This window comes from Triticum aestivum, chromosome 7A (genome assembly GCF_018294505.1).
Source record: "Triticum aestivum cultivar Chinese Spring chromosome 7A, IWGSC CS RefSeq v2.1, whole genome shotgun sequence".
Taxonomy (NCBI): domain Eukaryota; kingdom Viridiplantae; phylum Streptophyta; class Magnoliopsida; order Poales; family Poaceae; genus Triticum; species Triticum aestivum.
The window spans coordinates 417,186,609-417,202,622 of NC_057812.1; the positions used below are offsets into that span (position 1 = coordinate 417,186,609).

Below are 16,014 nucleotides of genomic sequence, written 5' to 3' on the forward strand. Positions count from 1 at the left end.
CCCTTGTATTGACAAATAGGGGTGTGACCACTTATTTCCGTATAAATAGCGGCGCCGGACTTGATTAGTTGTATCTGAGGTCTTGACGACCTATTGGATGCTTTCGTTTGTCCGGGCGCCTTTAGTGTGCGGCGGCCAAGGCAGCCTCACTCTCTTCGGCGCGCAGAGATCGCTTGATATTTCCGTGCACTGTAATGATGCCACGTGGACCGGGCATCTTGAGTGTGAGGGAGGCGTAGTGTGGTATTGCATTAAAGCGAGCGAAAGCTTCGCGTCCGAGCAGTGCTTGATAGCCACTTTGAAACGGAGCGATGTGGAAAGTTAAATGCTCGCGACGGAAGTTATCGGGGGAGCCGAATGTAACTTGTAGTAGGAGGGAGCCCGTACAACGAGCCCCTGGGCCTGGCGTTACTCCTTTAAAGGTAGTATTGCTATGGCGAATTTGTGTTGGGTCTAGCCCCATCCCGCGGATTGTATCCTGATATATTAGGTTTAGGCTACTGCCGCCGTCCATCAAGACCTTGTGAAGTGATATCCGCCAATTACTGGGTCTAATACCAGGGCAGCCCATCCTGCGTGTCGGATACTTGCTGAGTAATCGCGATGGTCAAAAGTGATCGGTTGAGATGACCAGTGGCAGGACTTCGTAGTGATAGGCACTTGGGTATACTTTCCTGGGAGTGCCGCATTGTTTTTTCCCTTGATTACGTGTAACACGTTTACTGTTTTGACTTCTGGTGGAAATTGCTTTTGTTCCCCCGTGTCTTGCTTGGGGGGCTCGTCCTCGTCTTCACTTGGTGTATCCTCCCCCTTGTGTACGGCGTTGAGCTTGCCGGACTGCTTGAAGACCCAACATTCTCTATGGGTATGATTAGCAGGTTTACCAGGGGCTGGACAATTCGTCCCTGGTGCCTTTAGGGGGCGGCTTTTGGCCTGGCCGAGAGCTTTTGAATCCGGCATTTACTACCGTGCCCTTCGTGTTGTCTTCTTTATTCCGGCGTTTGTTATTGCTGTTACGCCGTGATTTCCCGTTTCCATCTCTAACTTCAGATGTACTGGGGTCGCTGGTGCTGCATCTGGCTAGCCAGCTGTCCTCCCCCGCGCAAAAGCGGGTCATGAGGTTTGTTAATGCGGCCATCGTTCTCGGCTTATTTTGGCCGAGGTGTCTGGCGAGCCATTCGTCACGGACGCTATGCTTGAAAGCTGCTAAGGCTTCGGCGTCCGGACAGTCGACAATCTGTCTTTTTAGTAAGAAACATGTTCCAAAGCTTTCGGGCTGACTCTCCGGGCTGTTGAGTTATATGACTCAAATCGTCCGCATCCGGAGGTCGGACATAAGTCCCTTGAAAATTTGCCCGAAAGGCGTCTTCGAGCTCTTCCCAACTTCCAATGGAGCTTTCGGGGAGGCCTTTGAGCCAGTGACGAGCTGGCCCTTTGAGCTTGAGGGGTAGGTACTTGATGGCGTGGAGATCATCTCCTCGAGCCATATGGATATGAAGGATGTAGTCCTCAATCCAGACCCCAGGGTCTGTTGTTCCGTCGTATGCCTCTATGTTTACGGGCTTGAATCCCTCTGGAAATTCGTGGTCCATCACCTCATCGGTGAAACATAGGGGGTGTGTGGCACCCCTGTAGCTGGGTGTACCGCGTTGTTCAGATGTTTGTTGTGTTGTATTGTATGCTGGGGCGCGCTTGCGTGGTCCATAGATGGATCTTGTTGCACCGTCCTTTGGGTGTGAGCCTTCGCATTGGTTGCATGTTGTATGGTGAGCAGCGTTGTATGTCGCTCTGTGTTGGTAGATGGGTCGTCTATCCGACCAGGTGGCTGCTTTGGTATTTGGTTGTGGGGGGTCTGAGGCCTCCTCATCGAATTCGGGTAGCAGCTTCTGCTTTGGGTAGCTCTTGTAGGGGCGATTGTCACCGTACCTTGCTGCTGTGTTGAGTATTTTACTCCATCTGATTTGGAGTGTGTCTTGCGCGGCCTTGAGCCTTTGCTTCTGTTTTTCAGACTCCTCGCGGTGGCAACAAGCCTTTTACGGGCAGTCTGCTGCTCCGGGTACCTGTCCGGCGTTATGTCGTCTGGACCGTTATCCTTGATAGGATTTGTTTGTTCGGTTTGATTATCCGGATTGCCGTTGTGCGGCAGCGGTTCGCCCTGCTCCAGTGCTGGGTCTGTGTGATTGCTATTTCTATCGAGGCGGGATTTGGGGCGGCGCTTGCGTTGCCGCTTTGACAACTTTTCGAGGGAACAAGCCTTCGGTGCGTCCTTCCGCTCCTCGTCGTCATCTTTTAGTGCGTCCACCATGTATATGTCATATAATGAGGTGGCGTTCCAGGGCCCAATAGGCGTTGGTTCTTCATCGTCTCCTTCATCGGTGTCCATACCATCGATGTCTTCGGAGTCGAGGTCGAGCATGTCGGTTAAATCGTCGACAGTGGCTACAAAGTGGGTGGTGGGCGGGCTTTGAATTTCTTCATCGTCCGTACCCCAACCTTGCTGACCGTAGTTCGGCCAGGGCTCTCTTGATAAAGAGAGAGACTTTAGTGTCTTTAGAATATCGCCGAAAGGCGAGTGCTGGAAGATGTTCGCGGCAGTAAACTCCATGACCGGCGCCCAATCGGATTCGATCGGCAGGGGCACGGAGGGTTCGGAGTCCGGAGAGGAGTACGGCTCCTTGGAGTCACAAGTCTCGCAGAGTACGGGGCTGGTGTTCGGCTCAATCGCCGTTGGGATCACAGCCCCCGAGGTGGCGTCCAGCCGCCCATCCTCGATCGGCGCGGTTGGCTCCGAATTAAGGGTCGAAGCCGATGCGGGTGCGGCCTCCAGGACACTGTTCGGCGACAGAGCTAGATCATGCTCATCCGGACAGTGTGGCGCGCTCGGCAGTGGCTCGAATCCGTCGAAGATCAAGTCCCCGCGGATGTCAGCTGTGTAGTTTAAACTTCCAAATCTGACCTGACGGCCAGGGGTGCAGCTTTCGATCTGCTCCAGATGGCCAAGTGAATTGGCCCGTAGTGCGAAGCCGCCGGAGATGAAGATCTGTCCAGGAAGGAAGGTCTCACCCAGGACTGCGTCGTTATTGGTGATCGTAGGAGCCATCGAGCCTGACAGCGATGACACAGAGGAACTCTCAATGAAAGCACCAATGTCGGTGTCAAAACCGGCGGATCTCGGGTAGGGGGTCCCGAACTGTGCGTCTAGGCCGGATGGTAACAGGAGGCAAGGGACACGAAGTTTTACCCAGGTTCGGGCCCTCTCGATGGAGGTAAAACCCTACGTCCTGCTTGATTAATATTGATGATATGGGTAGTACCAGAGTAGATCTACCACGAGATCGGAGAGGCTAAACCCTAGAAGCTAGCCTATGGTATGATTGTTGTTGTGTATGTTGTCCTACGGACTAAAACCCTTCGGATTATATAGACACCGGATAGGGTTAGGGTTACATAGAGTCGGTTACAATGGTAGGAGATCTACATATCCGTATCGCCAAGCTTGCCTTCCACGCCAAGGAAAGTCCCTTCCAGACACAGGACGGAGTCTTCAATCTTGTATCTTCATAGCCAAGGAGTCCGGCTGAAGGTATAGTCTGGCTATCCGAACACCCCCTAACCCAGGACTCCCTCAGCAACCATCGACAAGCAATCAAGCAATCATGGCATCACCTGCAATCTGGCATGACACGCCAGGTCAGTACATTGAATGTACTTGTAATCTCACAACAACCATAAACATCAAGGCAAGACAATAACATAGCATTTAATAGGTTAATTAAATTAACAATTATAACGATGAAACAACTACTAAACATGGTATGATACTGATACAAAATCGGCGATCACTACCACGACCAACACTTGGTCTCAACCGTGATCCTTCCGGCGATCACTACCATGACCAACACTTGGTCCCCAACATCATCATCAACATCCTGTCAATCTGTACTGCTCAACATATCAACATATAAATATATCTCCTATAAGTCATTCCATCATGTGAGTGTTGATCGAACAGTGTGACCTAGTACGAGCCCTTGCCCATGACCGAGGATGCAGCTATCGATAGATTGAAATACACACTTTGCAGAGGTAGCGCACTTTACCCACACCACGGAACCCATGGCCTCGCACTCCCATTCGGGTGGACCAACAGTGTTCCGACAAAACCGATCTACTGCCATAACACTCTCCCGGCCACTCCGACCAACTCCCAACTGGGCTAGTCCTGGGTGGCCCCGTGTCTACCAAAGACACAACGACCACCATCGTGGCCAGAACATCCCTCATGAGGACCGTGCACATAACAACAACAACGGGCACACAAGGCTTATGTTCGCCTACCTGATCAGGGTAGTGCGCGCCCATAACCTTCCCTAGTTGGAGGCACCGGCGAGAGGCACGACAATAGATCACATTAGGGCCTTCCCATAAAGGCAAATGTGGTTGCACTGGAAAATCCCGGTTCGGTGGCACCTGACCAACTTAATGACGGAATTTAACCCCAAAATATAATAGTAAACAGTGATACTCCGATATCATCTAACAACCTATAATCCAAGTCATATCAATATCCAACAAATAATCCAAAGCTTAATATCATCATACCAAAATACTCTGAGGAAAGTACAACACTACTATCATGATGAACCCAAGAACGATAATACTACTACTCAAATAACTATCCAGCTATGATCCACATGCAAGCATCATCTAAATCATCATATTCCATAACATAATATCAACTAGCATCATGATGAAAAATAACACTAGCCACTACTAATCCAAAGGCAACATGATATTCAAAGTAGTGCTCCAAGATAATAACATATACCATCATGACAATAATCATACTAGCCACTAAGAATCCAAAGGAAACATGTCATCCAAAGTAATACTCCAAAGCAAATTACCATCATGACCATAAGCATAATAGCCACTAAGAATCCAAAGGCACATGTCATCCACATAATCATCAAAATATAAGTCCTAGAACTCCAAGCAATATCATGGCAATATCAACATCAAAACAATACTCCGAGACATGCCATGAATAGATCATACATAGCTAATGCAATGTTTTAAACAAGTTCAATAAATAACCCATGTCACTGCATTGCAATCATGCAAATGGAGGGTGTGGCTTGCCTGGGGTGGAAGAAATCACCGAGAAGAAGTGCGAGAAGCTCATGGAAAGAATCGCCGAAAAACGTTCTCTCCCAGAGGGGCTGATTAAGCGCAAGGGAAAATGGTCATTTTCAGAATTTTAAAATGTGGTGAAAATGATTCCATCGGAACGGGCTCGACGAAACGAAGAAGTGGGCTTTGGAATCACCTGATTTGGAGTTGGCAGTAAAAAGATATAAGGGTTTTTCTGCCAAGGACCCATTTGTAAGAAAAATCTTTACAAACCGGGCCTGGACAGAAAAACAGAAGGCGTCTTCTCAGGAAATACGTTTTCTAGAGCGTAAAACGTACTTTTGGCCCGAAGAAGAACAAAGTACGCTCTCATAAGGGGAAAGCGCACATGGGTAAATCCCGCGTCCACTTATCCACGTCAGCGAAGGGGCGCGGCTGGGCCTTGTGTCGCTGACGTGTGGGTCCAGCGCGGCGTCTCTCTCCTCCTGGCCTTCTCCTTCTTCTCCCCCGACGCGCTCCCACTGCACAGAGGAGGACCGCCGGCGCCGGCGCTCGCCTGGTCAGCTGCGGCCACCTCCGGTGGAGCTCGGACCACCAGAGTGACCAGCGCGAGGAGCTGCACCCGCCTGATGAGTCTGCCCATGTCGGAGAGCAGCGAACCAGGCGGAACGGGGAGTCGCGGCGGAGGAGAGCTTCGACCTCCAGGGAGTGCATGGCAAACAACCACAGGAGGAGGAGGAGAGGTGCTGGGGTGGATCCGGGGTGAGGATGGAGGTCTCTGGTGGTGTAGATAGGGAGGGAGGAGCTCAGCGTTGAGAGAATTTAGGACGAGGCCGAGGCGGGCACGATGGCCATGGGGAAGGGAAGGGAGGCGCTCGAGCTCCGGGGAGTGCTCGAGGAGGTTCTAGGATGCGGGGGAGGCCAATGGTGAGGAGAAACAGAGACGGGGTGGCCTTATATAGGCAGGGGGAGGGAGGTTGAGCTGGCGTCGCCGCGGACGCGTGCCCACGCTCGCGAGCTCGGAGGTAGGCAACGATGGAGGCACAGGGAGAAAGCTCACGGGGAAGAGGAGGCCAAAGGAGAAGCAGAGGAAGAAGCCGAGCGCCATTAAAACATGTCGGGGCACTGTGCTCCCGTGGGCGTTCGGCGGCGAGCGTCGGTGGGCGTCGGTGAGGAAACAGACGAAGGGGGAGAGGGGTCCAGGGGAACTGCGACGACGCGGGCCAGCTACTGGACACGCTCACGCGCGTGAAGGCGACGAGAGGAGGAGGGGGTCCAGCACAAACAGCCACTGGACGCGACCACTGCACACAGAGCGCGTGCACAGGCATGCCATTGGTGCGGTCACCGCGTGCACTGGCATGTAGCGGGGAAGATGGGCTGGAACTTGTTGTCTATGGGTAAGTTCATTCAGGGTAGGTCTCAACTACGGTGGTAGATCGATAAAAACTGCCCTGGTTAAATGGTAATCACCCTCTGAAGTTTATTGTAGTAAACTTGGGTGAACACTGGTGATCAACAAGGATTTCACTGGCGCCAAAGAGTTTGTCTGGGGTGATTAACTAAGGAAGGACTATGATCCTGGAGGTTATGAGGCATAATGGAGCACAAACTAATATAGTTGCTTTGTAACTCACATTATGGGTCCAGAATCAAGATTTGGATGATGCACTCACATGGAGTAACCACTTGAGGTAAAACTTCGCAGGGCTTAGTGATTTGGCCAGACAAAGGTGTTGTAAAAATTTCATACCAATTGGTTTTACCAAAATGGTACTTCCTTCACAGCTATTCCCTCTGTCCAGAAACTTGTAAAAGTTCTATAGAAATATTTGCTTTATGAAATGGTCCCAAATTTGGTGGAGTGAAGTTATTTGGGTAGGAGAATGCTCTGGTAAATTTTCAGGCATAATGAAGAAATATAAAATATACTGGCTTCACAACCTGAAAATATTGACAGAATCAAAGATTTGATGTTGTGCTCACATAGATCAAGGGATGGAGCTGAAATTTGGAGGAGAGTAATGATATGGTCACAAGAAGAGACATTGAAAATTTCAACTCATTTCGGTAACCCTACCTAGCACTTCCTTCACAAAGGCTTCCCTCAGACAGGAACTTTGAAAAATCACTGAGGAAGTTTGGCTAGGCAAATAAAGTTGAATTTTGGCACAGGTAAATTATTTGGACAGGAGAAGTCGTCCAAAAAGTTTGGGGTCAAATGGGAAAAGATAAATAGCACTTGCTTCATAATGTTCCATTTAGGACAGAATAGGAAATGAATTTATTGAGCATGATGCGAAATATGGCCAAAGAAATATTCTGACATATTTGATGAAGATATGACCCAAACAATTTATAAGAATTATTTGAGGGTTTTTGGATGGACAGAAATATAGGTTGCTTCACAACCTAGGGCAGATAGGGTTATTCCTTTAATAGGAAAATGAATTTTCCCTAGAAAAGAAATTAGGGTTTGGTCAAGCAGTGGAGTGACATGATCTTGGCAAAGTTTTTAGGATGATGAGCCACTTGGGAGAGGAAATGAAGATGATTTCCTAGGTGACAAGGCCACAGAACCACCCCAAAAAAAACAGAGCAAAAACTAAATCAAAAAGAAAAAGAAAAGGGCCAAAATCCAGGCTGTTACATCAACATACTCCTTTGGTTCGTGATACTCCTTCCAAATATTCTCCCAATACATGTTCCCCTTTTGCTCGGTGCTTTATATTGGATCCATTGTTGTGGCCAACCAAGTTTTGACCAACAAGATGTCCTCAAAAGTTGAGAATGCTGGACCTCTTGCCTTCGTCGTCTTTCCCTTCTTATTCTTCTTGCTCAGATTGGGATCGGATGTTGTCCCAACTTCAAATCCGGTGCCCCCCAACTAGCAGTCCATTTGGGTCGGGCCTTCATTGTCATTTATCATGTTTGACATGAATGCCCCCTATATGATCATGGTTTGCAAGCATTCATCATGTCCGAAATGGACAAGTGGTCTATGCAAAACATTGAACGTGTTGTATGCAACTTAGACCGGATAGGAGAAAAAAACATACCGACTCTTGTTCTATCATTCCATCGAACATATCATGGGCAACCCGCGTGCCACCGGTGTTCATGCTCATTCGCACCCAACAAGCAACGGCGAGCCACATACATCCATTGCCGGCATCTGCGTGGGCAGAAAGCTCTCTGGAATGGCCCAATCAGTCATCGGATCCTCCTATGTCCCAACGTGGTCGGATGACATAATCCGCGTCAGCGCTCGGATGGAAGGGGTGCGGGGTTCCGAGCATGGCGTTGGGAGGGGGGGTCTGCTCGCCCATGTCTGCACCTCCCTACGATGCGGTCGCCGGTTCCCTCTCTCGCTGTCGGTGTCTCCGCATCTTCCGGGCGACATTCTCCGCCTTGCACGATGGAGCCGAGGAAGGGACGCCGACAAAGAGACGGGCGCAGTCTCCGTCGCGGCTGTCGGGGATGGGCTGGACGACATCTAGGGCGGTGGATCAGGACCTGTGATGGGGATGGGCAGCAAGAGTGGCAGACGGCGAGGACTCGAGTGCGGGAAAGTTAGGAGGGAGGCAGGAGGAGGAGGAACGGTTTGGTGGGTTTGATGCAATTTGGGGTGGGGTCAGGCTTTCGAGTCCAATGTGACGGACGCGCCCGGGCACACCCGGACACCCCATATCCGCGTCACATTTAGGCTGGATATAAGGAGTGCCGGTCAGGCTGAGCGTTTGAGGCCTGTTTAAGGAGCCCGTCTAGGTCAAAATTTTGTGACCGGTGATCGGGCTGCTCGCTCGGGCGTTTGAGGAGGGTTTGAGGCGCCCGGCTATAGATGCTCTTACAACCATGCCCCAGGCGATAGCCGGGCGCCTCAAACACTCCTCAAACGCCCGGGTGGGCCGCCCGGTCACTGACCGGTCATGATTTTTTGACCTAGAAAGACGCCTCAAATGGGCCCCAAACGTTCGAGCTGACCGACACCCCTCATATCCAGCCCAAATATGGGACAGATATGGGGGCGTCCGGGCAAGCCCGCCACATTGAACTTGGCCCATGCTGGCCCACCCGACCCCACGTATATTCGTCCCCATCCGCTCGCCGGAGCAAACCCTAGGCACTTCACTCCGCACCCCTTCACTCCCCTCCGCCACCCAAACTTGCCTCTGGCGGTTTTCGGCCTTCTCCGACATGGCAGGCAGTGGATCAGACTCCGACCACTCTGGATCCGTCGACCGGGGGGTCATCCCGTGCTGGTTGGAGGAGGCAATGGCAGATTGGCAGTCCGCATTGCACTCCACTGCTCTCGGGAGGACAGTGCCCGGCCGAAGAACGAATCCGTCCGCCGCGATGTCGTATCATCGGCTCAGCAGGCGCTTGGGTTCTCTAGTGCTAGATCCTCGCGGTCCCAGCAGCCGGAACACCTCTCCTTCCCCATCACTTGTCGGGCAGAGTATGAGTCCCATGGGGAGCGGGCGGCCTACTGTGGGAAGGAGAGGATAAGGACCGTCGAGGCTGGTATCACAGCAGAAATGGCGGCGGCGCGGGCGGCTGCAAAGGAGAAAGCTATTTGCGCCCGCATTATGAATAAACGACAGCGGGGGAACACGTACGCCCTCGTCCGAGAGCAGAATCAGGCGGTCCGTGCCATGGTCGAACTGCCATCGAAGGAGGAGAAGGCGGACAGTGACGGTGAGGACATCTTCGACGACGAGCAGATCCAACTCAATCCGTACGGCATCTTCGGTTGATACTTCCGTGAGAAGGACGGCAAGGGCGCCGGGAAGGGCAAGGGCAGCTGTGGATGAACTCCACCATGCCCAAATATGCCAATTTTTGATAGTCCGATGACATGTTTAGTTAGTAGTGATAGAGTAGCCAGACGATGTGTGTGCATCAACATAGTTACATGAGTTTGTATGGATTTGAGATATGATAATTGAGGTGTCTGGATGTGGATTACATTATTCAAGGGGTGCCCGGTTGGTGCTCGTGGACGCGCCCGGGCACGTCCGCGATCCTTTGAGGGGCGGATTTGACAATTTCTCTACTATTAAAGGGGGATCGAACGTTGTGATGGTTCAACCTCCCCTCGTTGTTCGACCACCTTGTTCGATCCCCCCGCCTCATACGACGGCCATCGTGCAGTGTCCCACACGCCCGCACAAAATCCAGCCCGCAAGCCCAAAAAACCAAGGCCAACTCATTCGATATTCGGCCCATGGACCACCAGTCAAACGAGCCAAACCCCACTATCACACACCTAGCCAACAAACAAAACAGTTCGGCAACCCACGAACGAGGTCCATCTACCAAAAATCAAACCATCGAACAAGCTCCATCGACCCGCCAACGCACGTTGCCACCAAGGACATAAATGCCAGTTCTTCCTCGCGTACGAGCTCCATCGACCCAGTTGTGTGATCATCACAACTACACCGCAACCTCGGCGTCCGAAACATAACCTTCGCTCGATGGCTGTTGCGAGGCGACGGCTGTTGCTGCAAAGGACGAAGATCCTGTTGCGAGGCGATGGCTGTTGCTACAAAGGATGGAGATCCACCTTTGTTATATTCAACGGTGCCCATCATGCCCTAGGTTTGCCATCATCAACTATTTCAGCAATGTAGTTACCTGCATATTACAGTAGTACTCAGATTGCATCTTTAACTTGAACTCCAACTACATTGAAAAAGCATCACAGGACAGAGGTATCTCCAACCAGCTTTGTACCAACAGTTAAATACCTTTCTGTCCACCGTAGTGTGTGAGTTGTGTCCCTGTTCGACTTGTGCTCTTCCTATTGTTGCAGTGTGCTGGAAGGCTTCGGCTTTCTTAGATTCTTACTACTTTCTGTATAGAAGAGAAAATGGTATGGTAAATATAATATTTATTGAACAAATCTCTAATCTGCACTATTAGCCAAGAGCAAGATGCCTAGCTTAAAAGACAATATCTCTATTTTTTTTGTGCAACATGCCCAGGTTAAAAGACAACAACAATATGCCCAGGTTAAAAGACAATATCTCTGTTTTTTGGCAGTAATAATAGCCTTGTCAGTACCCACAGCAGAACATCATACTTTGTTAGCTTTTTCTTGTCACTATCTAATCTGCACTATTAGACACGAGCAAGATGCCCAGGTTAAAAGACAATATCTCTGTTTTTTGGCGCACCATGCCCAGGTTAAAAGACAACAACAATATGCCCAGGTTAAAAGACAATATCTCTGTTTTTAGCAGTAATAATAGCCTTGTCACTACCTACAGTAGAACATCATACTTTCTTAGATTTTTCTTGTCACTATCTACATCTTATTATTGATAATATAATCATATAAAGACTGCATGTTTAGTTTAGAACATATCTCTAGTATTAAAGGGGGATCGAACGTCGTGATGGTTCGACCTCCACTCGTGGTTCGACCACCTCATTCGATCCCCCGCCTCGTATGACAGCCATCGCGCAGTGTCCCACATGCCCGCACAAAATCCAGCCCGCGACATCTACCCGTCCTATACTTGTTTAAGCTGGAAATAACAATAGACAACGTGAAATTTCAAACAGATGCAGGAGGAAGATGTTTGGACAGTGACTTGCTAAAGAAGAACAAAAATACTAAGGTGTCGTATTTCTTTCTAATTCATATGTTTTTAAATATGGTAAAAACATGTGGCATCTAATATCATATATAGAAATATAAAAACTGACTTAAACTTCAATTGCATAGAATCTCTTGTTAGAAATACATGGATAAGAAAGTATGTATCTAATAATTAATGAAGAACCCAAGCTGAGTGAAGCCATCAGTGATCTCCTCATATCTCTACTATCTCAACTATTAAAGGATGAGTTTTTCTAGGCGACACATACTTCGATATGAAGAAAAGGAACATAATCTGTTGATCTGCTTTTTTCGGTACCTCTGTGATAAGATTTAGCACGCAACTATCCTTAATTTCTAACATGTTCTTAAACATCAATTTCAGGCCTCAAAATTCAATGCATAAGGTGATTCCAAAGTACCATGTACAGGATTAGAAACATCAACCTTAAGCTATTTGCCAAAAGATGCAGACCAAGCTTTGCATTCGATTTTTACAAATGGTACATCAGTATGACTGTCACCATTGTAGAGTACTGACATTTATTTTAGGTTACCTGGCATAAATCTGTATGATTCTGCCATTGTGTTTTGCTTTCTTGAAATGCATTGTGGGTGTGTACAATTCAAAATTTGGTCAGGATTGGTAGATCGAACAAGAAGAGGAAGCTAGCCTCCTTGACCACAGTTATTTTCCTTCTTGGAAGTTTCAAGACACTCAGGCACATTCACCAAGAACACATGAGTCACAACGTTAAGGTGTTAACCATCTTCTAGAGTAGACTATAACTATACACAATGTTAAGGCCATGCTACTACCTTTGCCTGATTGAGGCGTAAGTGATTTCCTTGATCCGATTGATGCTCACGCTATGCCTTTTTTAATAGGAACGGCTAAAATGGTTTAAAGAATAAATATTAGAAGACACTTTGCATGTTCTACTAAAACCAAGTTTTACTAATTATGTCCCTAAAAAACTATACTTTTTGTTACGCTAACAAATTTCTGCTGGTTAGCCCATTAAACGAGTTTATGGGAAACTGAATTGGCAAAAACTCCGTATCCAATCCAAACAACCCCAAGAAAGGTTTAATCATCATCTCACTAAATAACAACCTAATCCTAACCGTATACCAATACTACTCATCTAGCTAGCCTTATAATGCAAGCACAAGTTAATTTTACTCCTCCCTAATTAATAGTACTCCTGAATGACAGATATAACTACTCCTGAATGACCAATACTACTGGAGGAGTACTCCTTAACTGAAAAGATTTAAGTTAATTAAAGGAAAAGGCTTCAGTTTATTTTTATTAACAAAAAATGTTTTTATTTAATTTGAGTTAACACAAAAGATTTCAGTTAATTACTACTGGAGGAGTAAATTAAAAGGTTTAACTTAATTAAAGGAAAAGGTTTGAATTTATTTTAATTAATAGAAAAATGTTTCAGCCAAAGTTACAGTTAAAGCAGATAAGAGAATGCTCCTACTGTACTGAAAAAGAAGAGAGGGGAGAGGACACTACTGCACTTGCTACAGAGTATGTAGGGGGGACTACTCAAGTAGTGCAACCAAGCAAAATTGCAAGCTACTACTGTTGTAAGCAAATTCTGTTAAAGCAAGTTCTTCCTACTGCAATTTAAAGCAAGCACAACTTGCATAATTCACAACAAAAAGGCAGGACAAGGAAAGTGTAATGGTGGATGACTGAGTGATGCTAACAAATCAAAAAATGGACAATTTGTGCAGGTTGTAAACAATTATCCCTCTGAATGAACGAATGAAGGAAGCTCATGATTGAATGCAAGAACAATTCCATGAATGATCTTAGCTGAATTTGACTGAATTGTCTTAGCTAAATTTGACTGAATTATTCAGTCCATGGATGATCCAATAACAATCATAACAAAATCCTTAACTGAATTTGACTGAATTATGCACAAACATTATTCAGTCCATGCTAAACTTTGAGATTTCTACAGTTTTATCTTGACTGAATTATGCATAAGTAAGTTGCAGAAGCATAACATGGAGCATAACAAAGCATAACATGGAGTACCTTCCATGGCGACCCAGGAAGAAGCAGAGTTGGAGAAGCATGTCCATGTCCATCCGGGAAGCAGCGCCTCCTGCCTATTTCCTTGGCCATTGTACTATCTCCGGCGGGGGCGTAGGTGGAGGTGGAGGGTGGGGGCATAGGCGGAGGTGGAAGACGACCATCAGGCTACTCTCTTTCTCCTCTCCTCGCTGGTGTAGTTGGTGGCCCTTCCATGGCGTCGCCCTGGTCATGGAGACAGGGGTCAGAGAGGGAGGGAGAAGAGACGGGGGTCAGAGAGAGAGAAGAGGAGGGATTCGTACCCATGGACCCATGGCTACCTGAGCTCGCTGGCTAGGGATTCGGCTCCTCCGCTGTTGCGGTTGCATGGTCGTGGAGGAGGACGGCACTGTGAGGTGAGGAAGAAAGCCCCGCTCCGCTGCTCCAGCGCCACTCCACATCAAGCACCGCTGCGAAGCCGGCATGGACGCACGCGGATCTAGCCCCCGCCGCCCAGAAGCTTGTCGCTGGCGCCTAAAAAATCAAGCTTTTGACCTACGGTGCGGGGTGCGCGGTGGGAGGAAACGGGGTGCATGGTGGTGGAGAGAAAGGGAGTCGAGGAGAGGCCGGTGACGGCGGCGAGGAGAGGCCGACGACAGTGGGGATCTGGAGGGGAGCGAGAAGGGGTGGGTGAGAGGGGGACAAGAGTGTGAGCTCGAGTGTGTGAGAGCGGTGGTGGGAGGGTATTTCTGGAAAGTGAAAAGTATTCGTAGCATGAAGGGAAAAGGGCTAAGCGGTGAGGAGAAAGTGAGAGCGGTGAGGAGAGAGTGAGACTGAGAGTCACAACTGCACTTCCTTGGTTCCTAAATACGAAGTATAAATCTTTTTTAGATATTTCAATCTTTACCTCTTTCCCTACTAATAAAGCACGGAGTGCTTCTGGTCGTACGTCGTGGCAATTTTACAGAAAGGCCCCTCCGATTTTGAGAATTCAACCCGCGGTCCTGTTTTAAGTGGGTATTAAAAAACAGTTTGCTGTTTGCAAAAACACCCGTGCATTAGTTACAATTGTACCCACGCTCCTTAATTAAACTGCTTCACCACCGGGCACCACCGCCGCTTGTCCATTTGCGTTCTCCACCGCCGGGCATGGGCGGCCACTTGCCGCCGGCATCCACGCCGCAGGAGCCAAGGAAGGGGTCGGCCTACTGGTTTGCCGGTGCTGAAGAGGCTCGTGGCAGGGAGCTCCTCTCCTCTGCTTCGAGCGCGAGGCGGCTGAAGCGCTCAGGCTGCAGAACTGCGGGGCGGGGACCGAAGGGTGGCGCGGTGCTGGATGGGATTTGGTGCAGGTCTCCAGCGAGATGGGGATGGCGTGGAGGGGGTCTGGACGCCGGCGGGTCCTTGGCCGGTGGCGCTCGGGCATCGGGCGGCCATGGCCGTCTCTCTAGAGAAAAATAAAAGACAGAGAGAGCTCTTAGAGAAAAGAAGAACGGGAGAGAGAAGCGAGATGGAGGAAGAAAGGGAGGGCTCACCGGCGCGCGGCTTGGCCGGAGACGCTCGGCAGCGAGCTAAAGAAAGGGAAGCAGTCGTGGGGCTCCTGGTTCCTGCGAAGTGCGAGCGTCGACATGTTGCTCCGGGGCTGCGGGCCGTGGGCGACGCCGTGCTCGCGCGCGAGACCGACCCGTGTCTGATTTGGAGGGGGAGGGGGCAGCGAAGGTGGTGCTCGAGCTTGCGACGGCGGCCTCGAGCGGGAGGAGTGACAGAGCCGATCTGATCTGAAAAACCAGAAGAAAAAAAGGGCCGAGAGTGCCCGTCGGTGCTGGAGCGACGGCGGCCGCCGGTGGAGCGCGAGATCCGCCGGCATGCAGAGGTGATGGGGTGTGCGGGAGATGCGCAGGGGGAGGATCCTGGCGGCAGCGGCGGCGTGTCTTAGGGGAGATTGGATTGTTATGTGATGAGAAAATGTGGAGATAAGTTTGCGACGGCAGATTCCATAGGACGCGTGGAGTCTGGTTTCTTCTAGACGAGCTGTCGTGTGTCAGCTAGCTAGCCCACGTTGACGGTTAAAATCTCTGAGTCCATCACGACGCGTGTTAGCATGCTGAATTACATTTTGTTTTAAGGTTCAATTTTACTCTGTTTAGAGCAACTCCACCACAGTGATCTAAACGGACGCATGATGCGTCCATTTTTGTCTGTTGGGTCGGCCGGAGCGGACGTCTATGTCGGT

General features: G+C 49.4%; 1 long non-coding RNA gene across 2 annotated transcripts; it reads right to left on the reverse strand.

Moving 5' to 3' along the window:
* Window positions 1–10,329: 10,329 nt before the first annotated feature.
* LOC123147286 (uncharacterized) lies at window positions 10,330–15,793 on the reverse strand. 2 transcript variants are annotated; one of them, XR_006473155.1, is made up of 6 exons: window positions 15,317–15,793; window positions 14,108–15,228; window positions 13,809–14,030; window positions 11,551–11,672; window positions 10,890–10,995; window positions 10,330–10,776 (listed from the first exon to the last, which is right to left on the reverse strand). It is a non-coding gene; the product is annotated as an uncharacterized lncRNA (long non-coding RNA). The 2 variants fall into 2 exon arrangements; XR_006473154.1 differs by lacking the exon at window positions 11,551–11,672 and having other exon boundaries at window positions 15,317–15,789.
* Window positions 15,794–16,014: the final 221 nt, after the last annotated feature.